Raw genomic sequence first — 17691 nt, forward strand, 5'->3', positions numbered from 1 at the left:
TATTCAGTTGCTCTTATACCACTTACTGCAAAAGCTATTCTTCCCTGAATATACTATGATGTTACCTGTCATAAATTAAGTGAACATATATATATGAAGGAGATATTTCTGATCTGTCCGTTCTGTTTTATTAATTCTATCATTGTGTCTATATGATATAAAATTTATATTAACTTCATGATAATTCTAGAGATCAAGTCATGTTATTCTTTAAACAAGCAATAGTCCTATTCTTTTTATATATGATATTTTAAAATCAGGCCACCAATTAAAACATCTGCTGTGATGAGAATGTATATTCTAGTGGGTATGAAGTGGTAGCTCATCGTGTTTTTGAACAGCATTGCCCTAAGGACTGATAACTTTAAGAATCTTTCCATGTGCATGTGAACCATTTGTATATCTTTGGAGATCTGTTGAGTCCTTCACCAATTTTCATAATTAGATGATTTGCCTTCTTGCTTTTGAATTGTAAGAGTTTCTTAAGACTTTTGCATGTATAGATTTGTGTTTTTTATCTAATTTATGTGTTTTCATTTCTTGCATTATTTATTGGAAATTATCATTTTATTAACATGTTCAAAAACCTAAATTCGGCTTTGTTGGGCCTTTGTGTTTTTTTACAAGTCTAAATGCTTGTATTTTTACTATTATTTAGTTAATATAGTTTATAAATGTCCTTGAGTTTTTTTTTTCTTTAAACTACCCAGTGGTAGTTTTAAAATGTAGTGTTTAATTGTACAGCATTGGATTTGGAGTTTAATTATATTGTTATTAGATGATATAATTTGTAAGATTTTCAAACTTTTGAGTACTATTTTAGTCTTGCATATACTAAAGCATATTTTCAATTTTGGTAAATATTCCATGTGATCTTCAATATTGTATATTTTCTGCAGTTTCTGAGTACACTATAAAATACATGTCCATTAAGACATGCATACTATTTGAATATTGCTATGGGCTGAATGTTTGTATCCCACAAAATCCACAGCCTAACCCTTAGTGTTATTATATTAGGAGGTGGGCCTTTGAAAGGTAATTAAGTTTGATGAGGTCCTAAATGAAGGTGCTATCCTCATGATGGTATTAGTGCTCTTATAAGAAGAAACCAGAGGTCTGGCATCTCTCTTTCTCTCTCTCTCTCTCTTTCTCTCTTCACTCCGCCCCTCTCCCCACCAGGTGATGATCCAGGAAGAAGGAAACCATCTGTAAGAGAGCTTTCACCAGGAGCCAAATCAACAGACACCTTAATCTTGGACTTCCCAAGATGCAAAACTGTGAGAAATAAATATTTGTTGTATAAGCCACCCAGCCTATGCTATGCTATTAAAGCAGCTCAAACTAAGACAAATATTTTATATTTATACAGATTTTTTTTAATGCTTTTTTTCAGTTGATGAGACTGGCCTATTTCTCATTTTTTTCAGACATTTTATCTTTCTAATTTTAGAAGCAATATTTCCAAGTGTATCTGAATTAATATTTTGAATTGAACTAAGTTATTTAGGCTAAGATTTGCTCCTTTGCCCTCATTTTATCATTTTGATTGATTCTCACTCACTCTTCATCCTATTACTACACGAAAAGTTCAATCAATTGTGCTTTTGAGAGTAATTGATGCTTTCTGTGCGGTATAAGAAGAATATCCTCTAATCTCAGTTTTAAAGAAAGATATCCAAAATAATTTGATACCATTATTTTAAATTCATACATATATATACTATATATTTATGTAGTCTCCATGTACTAAAGCTAGAGATAAAACATAAATATCTGATATTTATTTGAAATATTTTAATGACCTAGGTAATAAATTTAACAGGCACCTAATATACTCATTTTATCATTGCTATTCAGTAGGACAGCAAATAAACTGCTATAAATCTCATTTCTAGTAACTTTTTTTAGACTACTGCAATGTTTAACTATTTCCACGTAATGGTCCCACATGGCAGTTAGATTTACACCTACTTCTTGATAAACATATGCAATGTTTTATATTACATAAGAAGAAAGACTTTTCAATGCTAAGTGACTGTGAACACTTCTATTTTGTTTTATTAATGGCTGAAGTAGCTTCATGATTATAGTTGACCTAAAACATTTCTAGTTTAACAGAGTTGTGACTATGCTATATGTAAGAGTTTTGAATCCTCAGTTCCCCATTCTTCTGTACCACCTGGCGGATTAGAAATTATGTTCAGAACTTACCCCACCTACAAGCACTCATTTGAGTACCAACTGTATCAATGTTACATAGCTTTTCATTCAGGTATACATCCTAGCTAGACTATTGAATTTCCACAAGAGGTCAACTCTATTTCGAGCTTGACCATTTGTTAGCACATATAGGTCAATATTTATCTGGCAGCATAGAATTGCTTTATTCCAATTACTTGCCAAGGAATACAATCTCAAATTCCCTCCAGCCCAATATCCATCTATCAAAGGCCCTTCTGTGAGAAGTCTATTTGTAGAGCATTTCTTTAAGGCTGTTCTGTTTATCATTTTTTCCACATAATCTGAAATCTACTGTTCAATAGTTCAGACATTCACAAAAGTGAATAATTGCATCATGCAATATTTTCCTGATTTCTCCCCTAATACACACGCTGATGAATTATGCATCTGTATAAATCTTTTGCCATTAATAAAAACAACCAGTCATGTATTTATAGTTAGAATGTAATCGGGGACATGGCCTTTGAAGAGACTTTTTTCTGATGGCTTTCTTTTCTTTTTTTTTTTAAGTTAGGATTGCTTGTATGTCTCCTCAGCAAGTAGATTTGCTTTGCTCTTATGGACTCCGTATACTGTTACACAGACCAGATCTCTATTTTGTCTTGCTGCTAGAAATCTAAGGAGTGCATTGAAGCTTATCCTTGGCTAGTATATAACCCCTTGCATATGTATTTTATGTTATTCTATTTTTCAAACCAATTAATACGTTGTCTTGTTTTACTCTTTCTTTTTTCGACTAATTCCGTGTTATGTTAGGTATCATCAAATGTTACATTAAATTATTTCTGGAAGAAAAGTAAAGTGTAAACAAGTTCATAAATAAGTAGAAAAAGTAAACATTATACCAAATTATATTTCACAGTCTTAGCTTAAAATTTGACTCAAATTTATCTTCTTAATGCAATCAATTACTCAAGTAATATCTATATGAAATGTTCAAGATTTGAGTCTTAAAAATATTTTATTTTATATTGAAATAAGACTATAATAGAAGAGAGTGATTGATAATACTGTAAAGTCCTTGTTTCAAAACATATTTGCTTTATTTCTTCATGATTCAAAAATTTGAGATACATTATCTGAGGAAAATAATAATTCAGTTTATTAAGTTAAAAAAACATAGGTGTGACTCAAACTTTCATTAAGAGAAATATTAATAAAGTAATATTCTAAACTTACACGAATCTTGGGAGAACATATTTTGTCATTGATTAACTTCATTTATTGATAATTTTATGATAAAAAGATGATAAGAGCATAATTAGACATATACAGAGACACATACATAAATAAATATAACAATTCCTATTCTTAAAGATAAGGGATTGCATAATTACTGAGAAATAAATAATTGAAAAATAAAATGAATTTATAAACTATCACTTGGTTAGCAATCTATTAAAAAGTTTTAGTCTTAAAAGAGACCAAAACATTCCTCAGAATAACTTTGAGATCTTGGTCATTTATAAATTTACTTATTCTGTAGAGGAAAGAGGAAGTTTATAAAAATATGTACATAACATTAAGAATGCTTCTGCTTAATTTTTGCGGAGACTAGGACAAAAGAACAAATGGAAGCCGATATGCATATGCGTTAATATTTAAACATTATGAACGAAACAAAAAAACACATTAAATTAGAACACTTGTACTGTTCACATTCCACCTCTAACTATAATGGCATGAAGAGAACTAGACACCAGACTCTTGGCTAACACATTGTTTTGTCTCTACTGCTGGCTCTATTCTGCACCAACAAAGGCCTCACCTGTACACAGGTGAACACCCTAAACTCTACGTCCAGTCTCCATCCAACCACCTGCAAATAGCTGCGCCCCTTCAGCCACTTAGGTCTAATGATGCACACACTGGCTGCAGAATGTGTATTCGTAAGATGGACTCAGAGAAAACGTCTGCACAAGCCATGGAAATAGACTTGAGATCATTTGGAAAGGAAATCCCCTAGTTCCAGCTACTTGGAATGTGGATTCAAGAGGAATGTGAAGCATGGGCGTTCACATCCCCTTTGTTCTGTGGATCCCTCCCCCTGAACAGAGGAGATGGTCCCAATGGAGCCCTTTAAAGTGCAGGACCTAGGACACCTGCTTCTCTTGTCCGGGTCTAAGGCTGACATTAAAAATAAGGCAAGGGAAAAATGTGTCTGAACAAATCAGTATAAACAGCATAAACAGGAATTAAGAGTAAGAAACATGATGAAGCCAGATTTTACATTACTGAAAAACTCGAAAGTTTGGAGTTAAAGTTCTAGGAAGGAAAGAAAATATGAGATATACATTATCCATTGTTCAAGAGACACAATTTTTTTTGTTGTTGTTAATTGGACAATGGTATAATAAACTAAGAGATTGTTTTCCTTTGTTCCTCATAAATGAGATACAGTGAAATACGGTGAATAATATCTGTAAAAACATTCTTATAGTGGATACTACAATTATATTCACTTTTTTTTTCTAATTGCTCATTGATGATAAAAGATCAGAATAATGCAATCCAGATGCAAACACCTATGGATATATTTTTTTCTCCTATTCTCTCTTAGCGAGTCAGCCAACAGCAGCTGAATGCAGAGCAGTAGAATTTTACTGGAATTCAGTGAACCCTAAAGTCCCAGGGAAACATGAGGTATGACGGTCAGGCCCAAACCCAGAATTCTGTCTTTTATATTTGTCCTTTTCCCTAACGCTACCATTTATGTAGGCATAGTCACAACATTCCTCCAGACATATATGCTACATGTCTTTCTAGACACTATTTATCACTGACATTCATAATGGTTTGGAGAGCTAAAGAAAGTTCTTCAGACAAATTGCTTATGTGAAAATAAATAGCATTTAAAGTTCTTAATTATGCCTAACACTTTTTTTCTTCTCTCTAGGGACAAAAAGAAATATCTTAAAAATGTATTTGATGTATTTTTTGTTCTCCTAGAACATAAAATCCAAGTGAAACAGTACGATTTATGCCACTGAAGTCATGAACACAAAGTGTTGCAAATACGGCACAGTGATTACACTCAGACTCAGGTCAGACCTGGAGTTAAATCTTGGTTCATTGTTAATAACCATCCAGCTTTAGACAAGTTGCTGTCCCTCTATCCTTTAACAACTACATTTGTAACAAAGGCATTTAAAATAACATCTACTTTATAGAGTTATAACACTTAGCATTGTTCCAAGCATGCATTAAGTACTATATGAATAACAATTTCATATTATAGTATTGTCTAACGACAAGCAGTAATGAACAATGCTAAAAACAACAGAATTAACAATATTAATAAACCTTATAAAATTTTGAAAATGAATTCAGGAGCATGAAGAAAAACAACAAAAAATCTCCTTTGATATAATTCTAAAGCTCTGTAGGCATTTCTCTGGGAATATAAAATTTAGATATAAATATCCAGTATTGTGAGTCCATTCTGACAATGCATTTTGCTGTTTTAGTTATAAAGACTGATTTTTGCCCTGTGTGCTGTTATAATGGGTTGAATAGTGGCCCCAAAATAAGATATACAAGTTTTAACCTCTGATGCCCATATATGTGGCCTTATTTGGGAGTATTCGTAGATATAATTATCTCTAGATCCTAAATTCAATGGTAGTCTCCTTACAAGAGACAGAAAAGACAAGAGGACATACAGAGAGAAAGGTCATGTGAAGACAAGCCAGAGAAAGATTGAAGTGATCTGTCTGTAAGCCACCAGACACTGGCAGCCACCAGAAACTAGGTGGAGAGAGACATGGGAGAGAATCTCCCTCAGAACCTCCGGAAAAAAAACAAAAAAACAAAAAAACAACAAAACCAACACCTTGATTTCAGACTTTTGGCCTCCAGAACCATGAGAAGATAAATTTCAGTTGTTTTAAGCCACCAAGTTTGGGATAATTTGTTATGGCAGCCCAAGGAAACTGATAGCTCTCGCCTATATTTGATACTTCGATGTACCTTTAAATTTTAAAATTGAATCCTGTATAGTATATATATGTGCTATATGTAAGAAATGCTAAGTCAAATGCTATCCAATGATTATATATGATTAATGTAAATTGTTTTCTCATATTAATAATTCTTTACATAATTGTTTTTTTAAGAGGAAAGTCAGGTCTACAGCCATGCTACCCTGAACAAGCCCTATCCTGTCTGATCTCGGAAGCTAAGCAGGGTCGGGTCTGATTAGTACTTGGATGGAAGACCACCTAGGAAGATCAGGTGCTGTAGGCTTAATAAAAAGAAAGACTGAAGTCAGTGGCTCCCTTGTGCTTTGATTAAATTATAGTGAACAAGAATGCTGAAACTTTTCACTATACAAAATGACCACTTTTTTTCCTAAATCGTTCCTTAAAAAGCACATTGTCCAATGTGATTTCTATCATGAAATAGTATCATCAATCATGACCCTTGCCATAAATGAGTTAGCTGCAAGTGGACCTGTATTTGCAGAAACATGAAGGAGGTGTCAGGAGGTGTGATGCTGATACCATCTTATTCCTGGACAGTCTCTTTGACTCTAATTAGGTGAAAACACAATTAACCACTTTAGTCTGTTTCTTGGGAGAAAAGAAATTACAAAGAGAATTCAAATGCTGCTAATTTTTATCAAATCATTTTTAGAAGGAGCTCTAAGATACTGGAGGTTACAATGATTTTTAAAATGAAAACTCAACCACGAAATATTTTTTTAGAAAGAATTTGTTTCAGTCTCATCTTTAACTATGACTCTGTAAAAATAAATAGTATAATATAAATTTCCCAAAGGAGCATGTAATGGATTAGCTTTATGGTTAACTATCATATTATTTTACTATTTTTTTCTTTTTCTTTTTCTTTTCTTTTTCCTTTTGTCAAGGGATAAAGATCTAAAAACATCACCACAGTATCATTTCCCATAAAAATAAATTACGTGATTCAAATGCTAAATCTACCACTAGAAAAATCACTTGATTAAGAAAATTATCATAATCAAATAAGTTTGTTAAAGAATTTTTCTTTTTTGGCCAAGTTTTTTTAAAGTAAATTATGTTTGTATTTCTTTCTTAATGTTATTTTGCCACTGAAAGATGACCAAAGATATCCATTATAAGTGATAGCTGTATATACTTATTTGTAGACATATTGGGATAGTACACGCAAAATATGTATATCAGAATTACCTGCTTCCTATAATTCAATGTTGGTCTTTCCCTTATAAAAAGTAAAGAAAAATTGATAATATGTATAGTCCAGGAATATTATAAGAACATCAGGGCATATATCAATACTCTATTAGGCCAGTGAAGCTATAAGGTGACAGCAATTTTTCAATATAGAAGCTCTGCTTCCTCCTTTCATTTTACTGTTATATACTTCTTTTGAGTATGAGTCATGGGGAAGATATTTTGAAATTTTAAGAAAGTAGATCATGAAACTGATTCTGTCAATAGTTCCAACATATTTTATCTTCTATGATGATAAAAGTAATTCTCAAATCATATGAAGAACAATGCTTAAATATACCCAAGATTGAGAATTCGAACCACCTTAAGAATTAAAAATGTGGTGTGAATAGAATAAAACATCTTTGGTTAGTTTGCCCCTTTTGAAAGCTGAAAGAAATCTGACCCAAATTTAGTATAGACAAGTTTCCAAGACATCAGTTCAAATAGGTTTCAACTCATTGTAGTCCTATATTCACACTTTTAAAAGGCTTCAGGGATAACAGCAAACCACAGGAAGCATGCTTCCGCACAGCTGGCAAGAACAGGTCTGAAAGAATGCATGCTGTCCCCATCTCGGCCCACTAGATTGCTGCTGCCAGCTTGGTGTAAGTTTTCTGGTCATTCAGCATTGATTTCACTCCGAGTTCTGTCACAGAGAGGCCAATCAGGAGTGATTGTGAAATTGTCTCACCTATAAAACAGATACTGAGCCTGAAATAAGTTCAATGTCCACTAAGACTTTTCACCTTGAAAAAGTGGAAAGATCATAAAAAATAGCAATACCTTTTTAGTTGATTAGAGCAAACAGTTACAATTGAAAAATCTAAAACCTTTGAGATTAGTTTACTAAGGGGGGCGGGGAAAATTAGCTTAAAATATTTTTAGTTAGCTGGGTTTCAACTTAACCATTATATGTTTCATCTTTCTCATACTATGTAGTGAGTAAATCATAAATATGAGAATGTCATGTGATAATGTAAGGCTACACTATAAAAAAAACTTGCATATATAATTATTAATCTTATATTCTGAGATAATAATCGACTTTACCTTAATCAATTTAGTAATATCATGTCAAGATATTTTCATATTGTGCCAAAGGTTTACTTATTACGTTTAACCATTTTATAAAGCAATCATTATTTTGACTTTTTAACAAGGCCAGAAAAATATGAACAATTTTTGTTGAGATTTTAGATTATATCTGGACCCTATAAATATAGATGTAAAAGTGATTTCCTTTACACATAGAAGTGAAAGTTATTTGAAAAATTGTGGCTATTCCAATAAATAGTTTTAATTGTGTTTCTTCAGCAAACTTTGTCAAGATTGTGGAAGAAGACGACAATATTGTCTACATATTGACACCTTGTTGACTTTTTTTACACATATAATCATCCCAGGAACCTAGAATATCTAGGCTATAGATTAAATGTTTATGCCCCTATACATAAGCTAAATGTGGTGGTATTAGAAAGTGGGGTCTTTGAAAGGTGATTAGGTTATGTGAATGGGGGCCTCATGAAAGAGATTAATGCCCTTATAAAAGAGACCCTAAGAGCTCCCTCACCCCTTCCAATGTATTTTAACTGAATATACAGTGCAAAGATAACCATTTATGAATCAGGAAGCAGGCCCTCATTAGATACTAAAGCAACCTATGTTTTGACTTTGGACTTCCTAGGCTTCGAAACTGTGAGAAGTAAATTTCTGTTGTTTATAAGCCTTTCAAAAATATAGTCTATGGTATTGTGTTTAGCAGCCTGGATGGACTAAAGCAAATAGTTTACAAATAGTTTCTCCCATCTGTGGCTTGTTTTTTATGTTCTTAGTATCTTTTGAAAGAAGCACATTTTTTATTTTGATCGAGTCCAATTTATCATTTTTTCCTTTATATATCATGCTTTGGGTATCGTATCTAAAAACTCTTTACTTAATTCTAAGTCAGAAATAGCTCTCTGAAGTTTTCTTTAAATGTTTTATATTTTTATCTTTATGATCCATTTTGAATTAATATTTGTTATGGTGTGAAATATGGGTTTAATTTTATTTTTGTACATTTTTGTCTCAGCACCATTTGTTGAAATATTTTCCATTCCTCATCGAATTGCTCTACTCAACTGGTCATAGTGAATTCTTCCTGAGGCCAAAGGTGCCCAGTCTCATACACGCCACTTTCACTTGATGATGGACTGCTGTAAAGGGTACCCAGATTTATGACTTGGTGGGTCATACAACACATTTTATGAGGGCAGCTGCAGCCATACGGCAACTTGTTGGCACACTTTTAAGCGTTCAGTCTCTACTAGTGAAACTTGAGTCTCAAAGAGTAATTGCTCCAAAATCCTAAACTTTTCACTGTGATTCTTCACTAGGGGCCTGTCAAAATATCCATAAAATATCCCTATTTTCCACAGACATTTCAAGCACCAATCTGATCTGCTGGGTCATACTGGGCCTACGGATTTTCCTCTATGAAATATCGACGAAGTTCTGACATTTCCACTTCATTTAATTTAAGTTACATTTTGAATCCAAGTTTCAATCAATAGATCAATCAAATTTTTAGAGTTGCTCTCAGCCATTCAAGGTAACCCAACGAACCCAGATTCTAATGAGTAAATCCGTATGAATAAAGTTGGTCTGACATAATATCACGTTCCTTCCATCAAGATTCAACACCTTTATACTCTATTCTCATGTATGGTCAGTATAAATTGGCAAATCATGTAATTCTTTCCTGTGTGTATAGCAACTCTTCACATTTTAGACTTCGTCTTATGGGTCCTGCTGAGATGTGAGCCTGATTATAGGTCTAGGAATATTTAGAGGTAGCGAGAATAGGTCCTCAGAAGTATCGCCAGTTCTTTGCAAGGCAGCTACCTCAGGACAGACAATTACAGATTCTTCAGGAAAGGGGTGATTAATGTCCTCAGATAAGATGAAGAGCTGCTCTACTGACAAAGAGGTCTTTGGGGAAAATTTAGGGGTTTCAAGGCTTAGGATTCATTAGAATCATCCCACAGGGCCTCATCCATATGTGTAACAGAACAGAAAGACATAAGGCAAAAGAGTAGAAATGTTCAGAAAGACCTTGGCATAGCTAGGAGAGTAGGATAAGCCAGGATAATAAAGAAATTCAAGAAGGAAAGTATTAGCAGCAAAGTTGCCTTTTCTAGAAGCAACTAAGTTAAGCTCTGTCTAGGTTCCTCTCTTATCCACTGTAAAGCTCACTTGTACTTCCTCCTTCCTGATTACCCCAATCACTCTCCTTTGAATGCCTTCCAATTCTTTGACCTTCCTAAATCATAGCATACAGAATTTAATGCAACTTTATGTCATCGTGTGTGATATAAATTGCACAGGGAGAAAAAGATTATTATCAATGACATCAAGGGCAAGACACATAAACTTACTTAGATACAGTTAATTAATCTTTAAAAGGATGTTAATGATTTCTAACAGTGTTTTGAAAAAGATTATTTCAGAAAATATACATAAAACCTAGTATTTTAAAAATATGAAGATTTAAGCATAAACTATTGCCATTATTAAAATACATTTTGGCTAATATTAAAAGGAATAGAAATTATATTTGTGTAGTCATAGCATATTGATAACTCATATTTAGCATAGTGTTTATTAAAACCTCAATCTTTCTTAGCATATTGTAAAATAATAGCTAATCTCTTCCGTTCTTACAAATACATATTTTTTTTAACTTTAGACACTAAAATTTATTCTATATACCTGGCAATAAGATTTGGTATCTGTTATACAGATTATCTGTGTGTAGGCATCATCATGTTATCAGTACCTACTCAGTACATTTGATGAATTCATAAAATGGGTGGATCAAATTTAAGACAAAGACCGAATACAAATTTTTAGAAACTACTCTCCCACATTAACATTAATGTTTCATAGTCTACTCATAGTGTAAAATCCACCACATCATTTGTTTAAGGAAGTCAAAGAATTTGTAAAATGTATTTAGGAAAACATTACACGTGCAACTAATTTTGACCTACTCATTTGGTAATTTTTTTCTGATATTGGAGAAAAGAAAGGTTATAGTGTTTATTTGACTGTGAAATATATGTGGTGGTGGAATTAATAATCCTTTGTATAAAATTACAATATGTTTTCATAATAAATTTCTTGTTGAAAAGAAACTATAAAACAAGAAACTAGTGTAAGTATACAGGTTATTTGGAAATTATCTAACAAGTGACAAAAGACAGATGAAGTAGTTGTAGTAAGTGGATATATTTTATAGCAAATAAAAAGCAAAGCTTACATACTATTTATTTTTAAGTTACACCAAACTAGCAAACTGAAAATATTTTAAAGAATAAAAATTAACTGTATGTATTTGTGTATACATACATGTATATATGAATGTGTGTGTTTGCAATAATTATTTTTTGTAATAAAAGACTTTTTTTTTTTTAATAATAAAGGGTTTCTTTCTTCTGCTTGTAACTACTTCCTTCCCATGTAAGCTTTCTTTTGTTTCAAATGTGCCCATTCATCAATCCTTGGTTTATCCCTTGTCAGTCTTAATTTATCATAATTGATTGATACTAGCTACTTTAGGAGGAAATTATTTAACTGTGATTGAATGGAGACATTTAACTTTATTGAAAAGAAACAGCAGGGGGAAAATGAAGGAAACAGTAAATGCGCTCATTTGTAAGAAAAAGGCTTCAGACACAGTTTGGCTCCTTGTGCTGAACAAAGGCTTATTGAGATTAAGTTGACATAATTAATTGAATAGAAATTTTACATCCTTTCTAGTAAAATGGAATTGGAGATGAAGATCTTCTTTGAAATTTAATAAGACATGAATATGTTCAGAGACTCCATAATGAAATACAGACAAATGGAATAAAAACTAGCAAGATAATTATATTTTAAACTCATTTCAAAAATATTTACTTCTGAGACATATTACCTTTAGAAGACTTAATCAATTGAGTAGATTACATATTGTGTATTTGATATATATGTCTAGTCAGAGAAGCTCTTAAAACCATTTACATTTTACTGATAAGCAACTCTAGGTTCAAAGAGACAAAACCACAGCATTAGCAAGTGTCTGGTCTGCCAATCCACTCAGGTCTTCTCAGTCTAATCCTGTTTAGTTGTTATTGTTGTTTTTCTTCAACAATTCTTTTCTCATTGCACTATGTTTTCCTCTCAAAATTTGATATCCTGATGCTTCTAACAACACTAATAGATTAGCTATTGAAAGCATAGGGGAAAGAATAATTTTACCCTTAACCTTCTAGGTTCTTGGCTGAGACCTGTCTGTAATAAAAGATTAGCAGGATAAAAATAACCAGAAGCTTAATAACATGTATACATCCTGTATACATGGGGGGAAGGGGGGTACCCAGAAGAACTGGGAAACTCAGAAAATGGCCCAAGCTACCACCTTAAATACCATCTCTGGGTCAAGACAATAGAAGATGTTGGGGGTGGGGAGGCCGGTTATGGGAAGTTACCATAATGTGCACAGTTAACAAAGGTAAGGTTCTTACACAGATTTAAGTCAACTCTCTTTATGTTGTTAAGAGTTTCTAAGATTTAGCATCATTCATCTCTTCTAGGTACAAAGAAGGAGATATTCATATAAATGAAGATTTCCCTTAGAAATGTAAACATCTCTAACAAAAGGGAAACTTCTTGGTTTTCAGAGCTTCTTCTGTGCCTGCTATTTCTTAAAAATAACCAGCTCAAGATAATTTTTATGCAAAAGAGATATTTGGGGGTAGTAAATTCTACTCTCCTTCAAAAGTTATAGCCAACTCCATCATGAAAAGTATTTACGCAAAAATTAAATAAACCTACTTTTTCACAATTTATTTGGTAAATAAACAAAATAAAAAAAAGTCATATTGAATATACTTATATTTTATGCGTGAATAGCTAGTATAAATAAAGTTGCAGATATTCTCATTCAAAACTCATTAAGATTTCAGTTTATAGTAATTTCTATCAAAATTTACTTAACTTACTTATTAAAATGTCAGATATTTAAAAGCAGTTAATGTTTAAATGTGGTTGTAGAGTTCATTTAACACACTATGTCTGTAAGGTTGTAAAAAGAAAAATCTTATAAGTTGGCATTACTAATGATCCAGGTCATAAATCATTAAATTGTGATTATAGTGAGAAGCTGAGTATCCAGAAAAGAGGAAACATGCAATAGGCAGAAGAGAATGGCCAAAATGAAAATGGTTTCTACACAATTTAATCACTTACCTATCTTCAAACACTTTATTTATACTATCACCAAAAAAGTACTCTTTGTTTTTTCATGTTTTAAAGTTCTAAATCTCTTCCTATAGTTTGAAGAACATAGAGATTGTCATCTCATCAATGCAAATTGAGAAGGCAGAGTCATTTATGTCATGGGAACTAAAAGGAAGCCAGGATACCATGAAGAAATTTGTCTTACACACATACCACACAACATGTGTCCATTAAATTTTGAACCTTTGAGCTATACCTGAACTTTACCTTCTTGTTACCATGATGAGGTCATCTGCATTTTATACTTTAAAAAATGCCAACCCAGTTTGCCTAACAGCCTCCTTCTGTTGCATAGTAGGCCTTGACCAATCATTACTTAGCCGGAAACCTTCCTTTACATAAAGCAGATTGAATTAAGAACAGCAGGATCACCTCCAGCTTTTATAAACCCTGCCTTTCTTTGTTCTCCCTTGAGAACAACTTAAGTTGCTACCTGAATCAGTGCCCCAGATTGCAACCCTTTCCTTTGCTCAAATAAATATCTTTTAGTCTTTACTACAGCCTTTTTTTTTTTAACAACTCATATTTTTTCTTAATTACTGTTTTTTGTTTTTTGTTTTTCCCCCCCAAGACTGCTCATTCATTCTAGTTTTTCTGCAAACAATGCATGTTAATCTTCAGTAAGTAGAGAAAACACTATCATGTTGAATGTTGTGGGGACACCAGTAAACAGCTGAGTTCACAATACATTTAATATTGTTATGTAAAAGTTATGAATAGAATCATGCACCACCATGGAGGGGGATATATATTGGTATATATGATGGAAAAGAATTACACAAACACCAATGTTAACATTAAATAAGGAAATAAATTAAGAATAGAAGGTATTAGGACTGAAAGTACTGACAGTTTTGCATTCATGAGCAATCCTAGTTCGCTTTTCAAGTATCATCACTCACTAGAGTCTGTAAATGTGGCACTTTGATGAAGATTTTCCTTATGTGATTGGTTGCTTTCATTTTTTAGATGTTAGAAACAGTCCAAGAAACAAAATAATATATCAAACAGTGCAACAGAAAATGAATTCAGGAATTTTATGCATAGCATTTTGAATGATGAAGGCAAACTTGCTAGAAAACAAAATTATGCTAGCTAATATATAGTCAGCTAATAAAAAATAAATAATTCTTCAAATCAAAGTGATATTTAGAAACATAAAAAATATTAATATATCGATCCATTTGGTCAAAAAACATTATTTTTTATTACCTTGTCTCCTAAAATAGAATCTCATTCACCAAGACACATGCCTTTCTCTCCTTGCTATACACACTTAGCAAAATGTTTTATAAACAGAAAAAAAAATGCTAATTATTATTGAACCTGGCATAATTATTGAAATGGCCATTTGTTAGAATTGTATGCAAATGATTAATAATGCTTGGGATTTGAACTATATTACATGTTCTGGTTCTTATTATTGAGTAAACAATGCAGTTTTTAAAAAATGAATCTGTCTTGTAATAGCCTCCTAAAATTATTCTTCCAAATTAGTAATTCTGATGAAAGTATAAAGATTTCTGATTGTCAAAATCTCAGTGTAATTTTAAGATCAGAAAGGCTCTAGAGGTCATGTGGTAGCACTATTTTTTTAAAAGATGAAATGAGTGGATAACTAAAGAACTGGGTGACACTCCTATTATCTCCTGCTTTGTAGTACAAATATCTACTCAAAACAAGGAGAAAAAAATCTGTTTGGCAACTATCGACACAAAGATGTAAAAAATAAATTTTTTCCTTCTCTTGGAAATCTTATTTACACAAAAGAACCCTTATTCTCTTTGTAGGTCCAAGAGTGTTGAAATTTTGCAGATTGAAAAATAGACTCACTGCTCATGCATCACCCTCAGGTAAAAAAGTGATTTATATTATTTTATAATTTATTGGCTAAAAGTTAATAAATTCCACATAAAAATAAATAAAATTAAATATTATTTTTTAAGAATCTTTAGTGTGCTTTGAAATAATTTGGCTCTGCTACATTTAAGAGTATCAGTCAAGCCATATTTGGAGAGGTTCAGTTGTACACACAAATGGATGCATATATACTTATATATAGATATTATATTAATTACTATTAAATTATTTCCAGAAATTGAAGAAGATTCATTATTTACCTAAATGTGTAGATTTTATTGTTTATTATTTCTTACTGTATAAGGCATAGCTATAAAATGTTGAAAAAACAAAATACAAATTTTTTAGTGTGTAAACAAAAATTGAATCCATGTCTTTTATGCTCATACATATTTCCTAACAAACTATAGAGAGTAGAATGGCAGTTATCAGAGGCTGAGGAGTGGAGTACATGGGGAGATGTTGGTAGAAGGGTACAAACTCAGTCATAAGATGAATATGTTTGGGGGATCTAATGTACAACATGCCAATTAGAGTTAACAATACTATTGTTATGGAGGAAAAATAATTTCCCCTCTACTCTTCTAAGTTCTTGGATGGGACTCCCCTATAATAAAAGAAAGATAACAAACAGAAGTTTAGTATCATGTACATCTTCTATATATGTGAACGATACCTGGGAAAACTGAGTAATACCCTGAAATGGCCCAAGCCATAACCTTAAATGCCTTCTCCAGCTAAAGACAAAAGAGGTATGGGCTTATGGAGCCAGTTATGGGAGGTTATCAGGAAAAGCACAGTAAACAAAGTATGGTTTTTATGGAGATTTAAGTTGGTGCTTTCTTCAGGGATGAGAATTTCTAGAGATCTATTCACCCTTCTCTTCCTGGCACAGAGAAGGACACCTTACAAATAGAGATTTCCCTTACAAACAAATGTAAATGTCTCCTACAAAATGGTAACTTCTACTTGATTTTCAAAGCTTTTCCTATATCTGCTGTTTCTTAAAAATAATCAGTCTAAAAGAATCCTTATGCCAATAAGACAGATTTGGAGGGGCAAATACTGTTTCCCTTCAGTATTGTATACTTGAAACTTGCCGAGAGAGTAGATCCTAAGTGTTCTCACAACAAACGCACACAAAGGGTAACTATGTGAGGATGTGATTGTCTTAACTTGACTCTGGTCATCATTTTATAATGTATCAGATATCAAATCATCACATTCTATATCTCACAAAAATCATTTCTTACAATTTAAATGTATATATAATTTTTACATGGCAATCATATTTCAACAAAGCTGGGAGGATAGGAAGTAATAAATAAATGAATTTTGAGGCCCAAGGCAGGCCACCTCCAAATATCCCACAATGGCATATTGTTTATTTTGAATTAAAGTAACTTAAGAAACTGCTAGTGCAAGAACACTTTGACTATTCTCTCTTTCTACTACCATGTAAGTACCTCCATAAGACATCCTTTTCATTAGAGTTAGAGAATTTAACAAAGTTCCTTGTTGTTGAAACTGAGGGTCCTTATGATTTTGATTAAATTTAGCTTTGAATCCTAACTCTAGAAACTATTTCTTTCTCTCTCTGCATCCCTCAGAGACCCAGCCTCTCCCCTGGATAATTATCAACCTGCAAAGCAGCAGAAAGCAGTAATCTGGACTTGAATGATGGTCATGGGTCCAGACCTCTGGCAGGCTAAAGGTAACATCTTGGCCTAAGTATGTTTCGGCTCCTGAGCCCTAAGGTAGAACGATGCCCTAGCTACTTTTCTGTGAGACCAGACAGAGGAGTGCCAGAGCATAACTCAGAGCTGTCCTCCAGACCTGAAGAAATGATTTATTATCCTTATCTCACTTCCGACCAATCAGCACCCAGCATGACCTCAATCCCCTAACTCCTGTTGTCCTGTCATTAGATAGCTAGTCAGACAGGAGCGACAGGGGGAACAAAGGAATAGAGGCTTGACCTAGAGAATGCCCAAAGAACACCCTACTGGTAGTTAGAGAATCCCTCCTACATCCCCAGAGACAAAGG

The 17691-nt window shown here is 32.7% G+C and overlaps 1 pseudogene; it reads left to right on the forward strand.

The window, feature by feature from the left end:
• Nucleotides 1–6370: 6370 nt before the first annotated feature.
• LOC112475927 lies at nt 6371–6489 on the forward strand (annotated as a pseudogene).
• The last annotated feature ends 11202 nt before the right edge of the window (nt 6490–17691 follow it).

This window comes from Pteropus alecto, unplaced genomic scaffold, assembly GCF_000325575.1.
Source record: "Pteropus alecto unplaced genomic scaffold, ASM32557v1 scaffold152, whole genome shotgun sequence".
NCBI classification, from domain to species: Eukaryota; Metazoa; Chordata; class Mammalia; order Chiroptera; family Pteropodidae; genus Pteropus; species Pteropus alecto.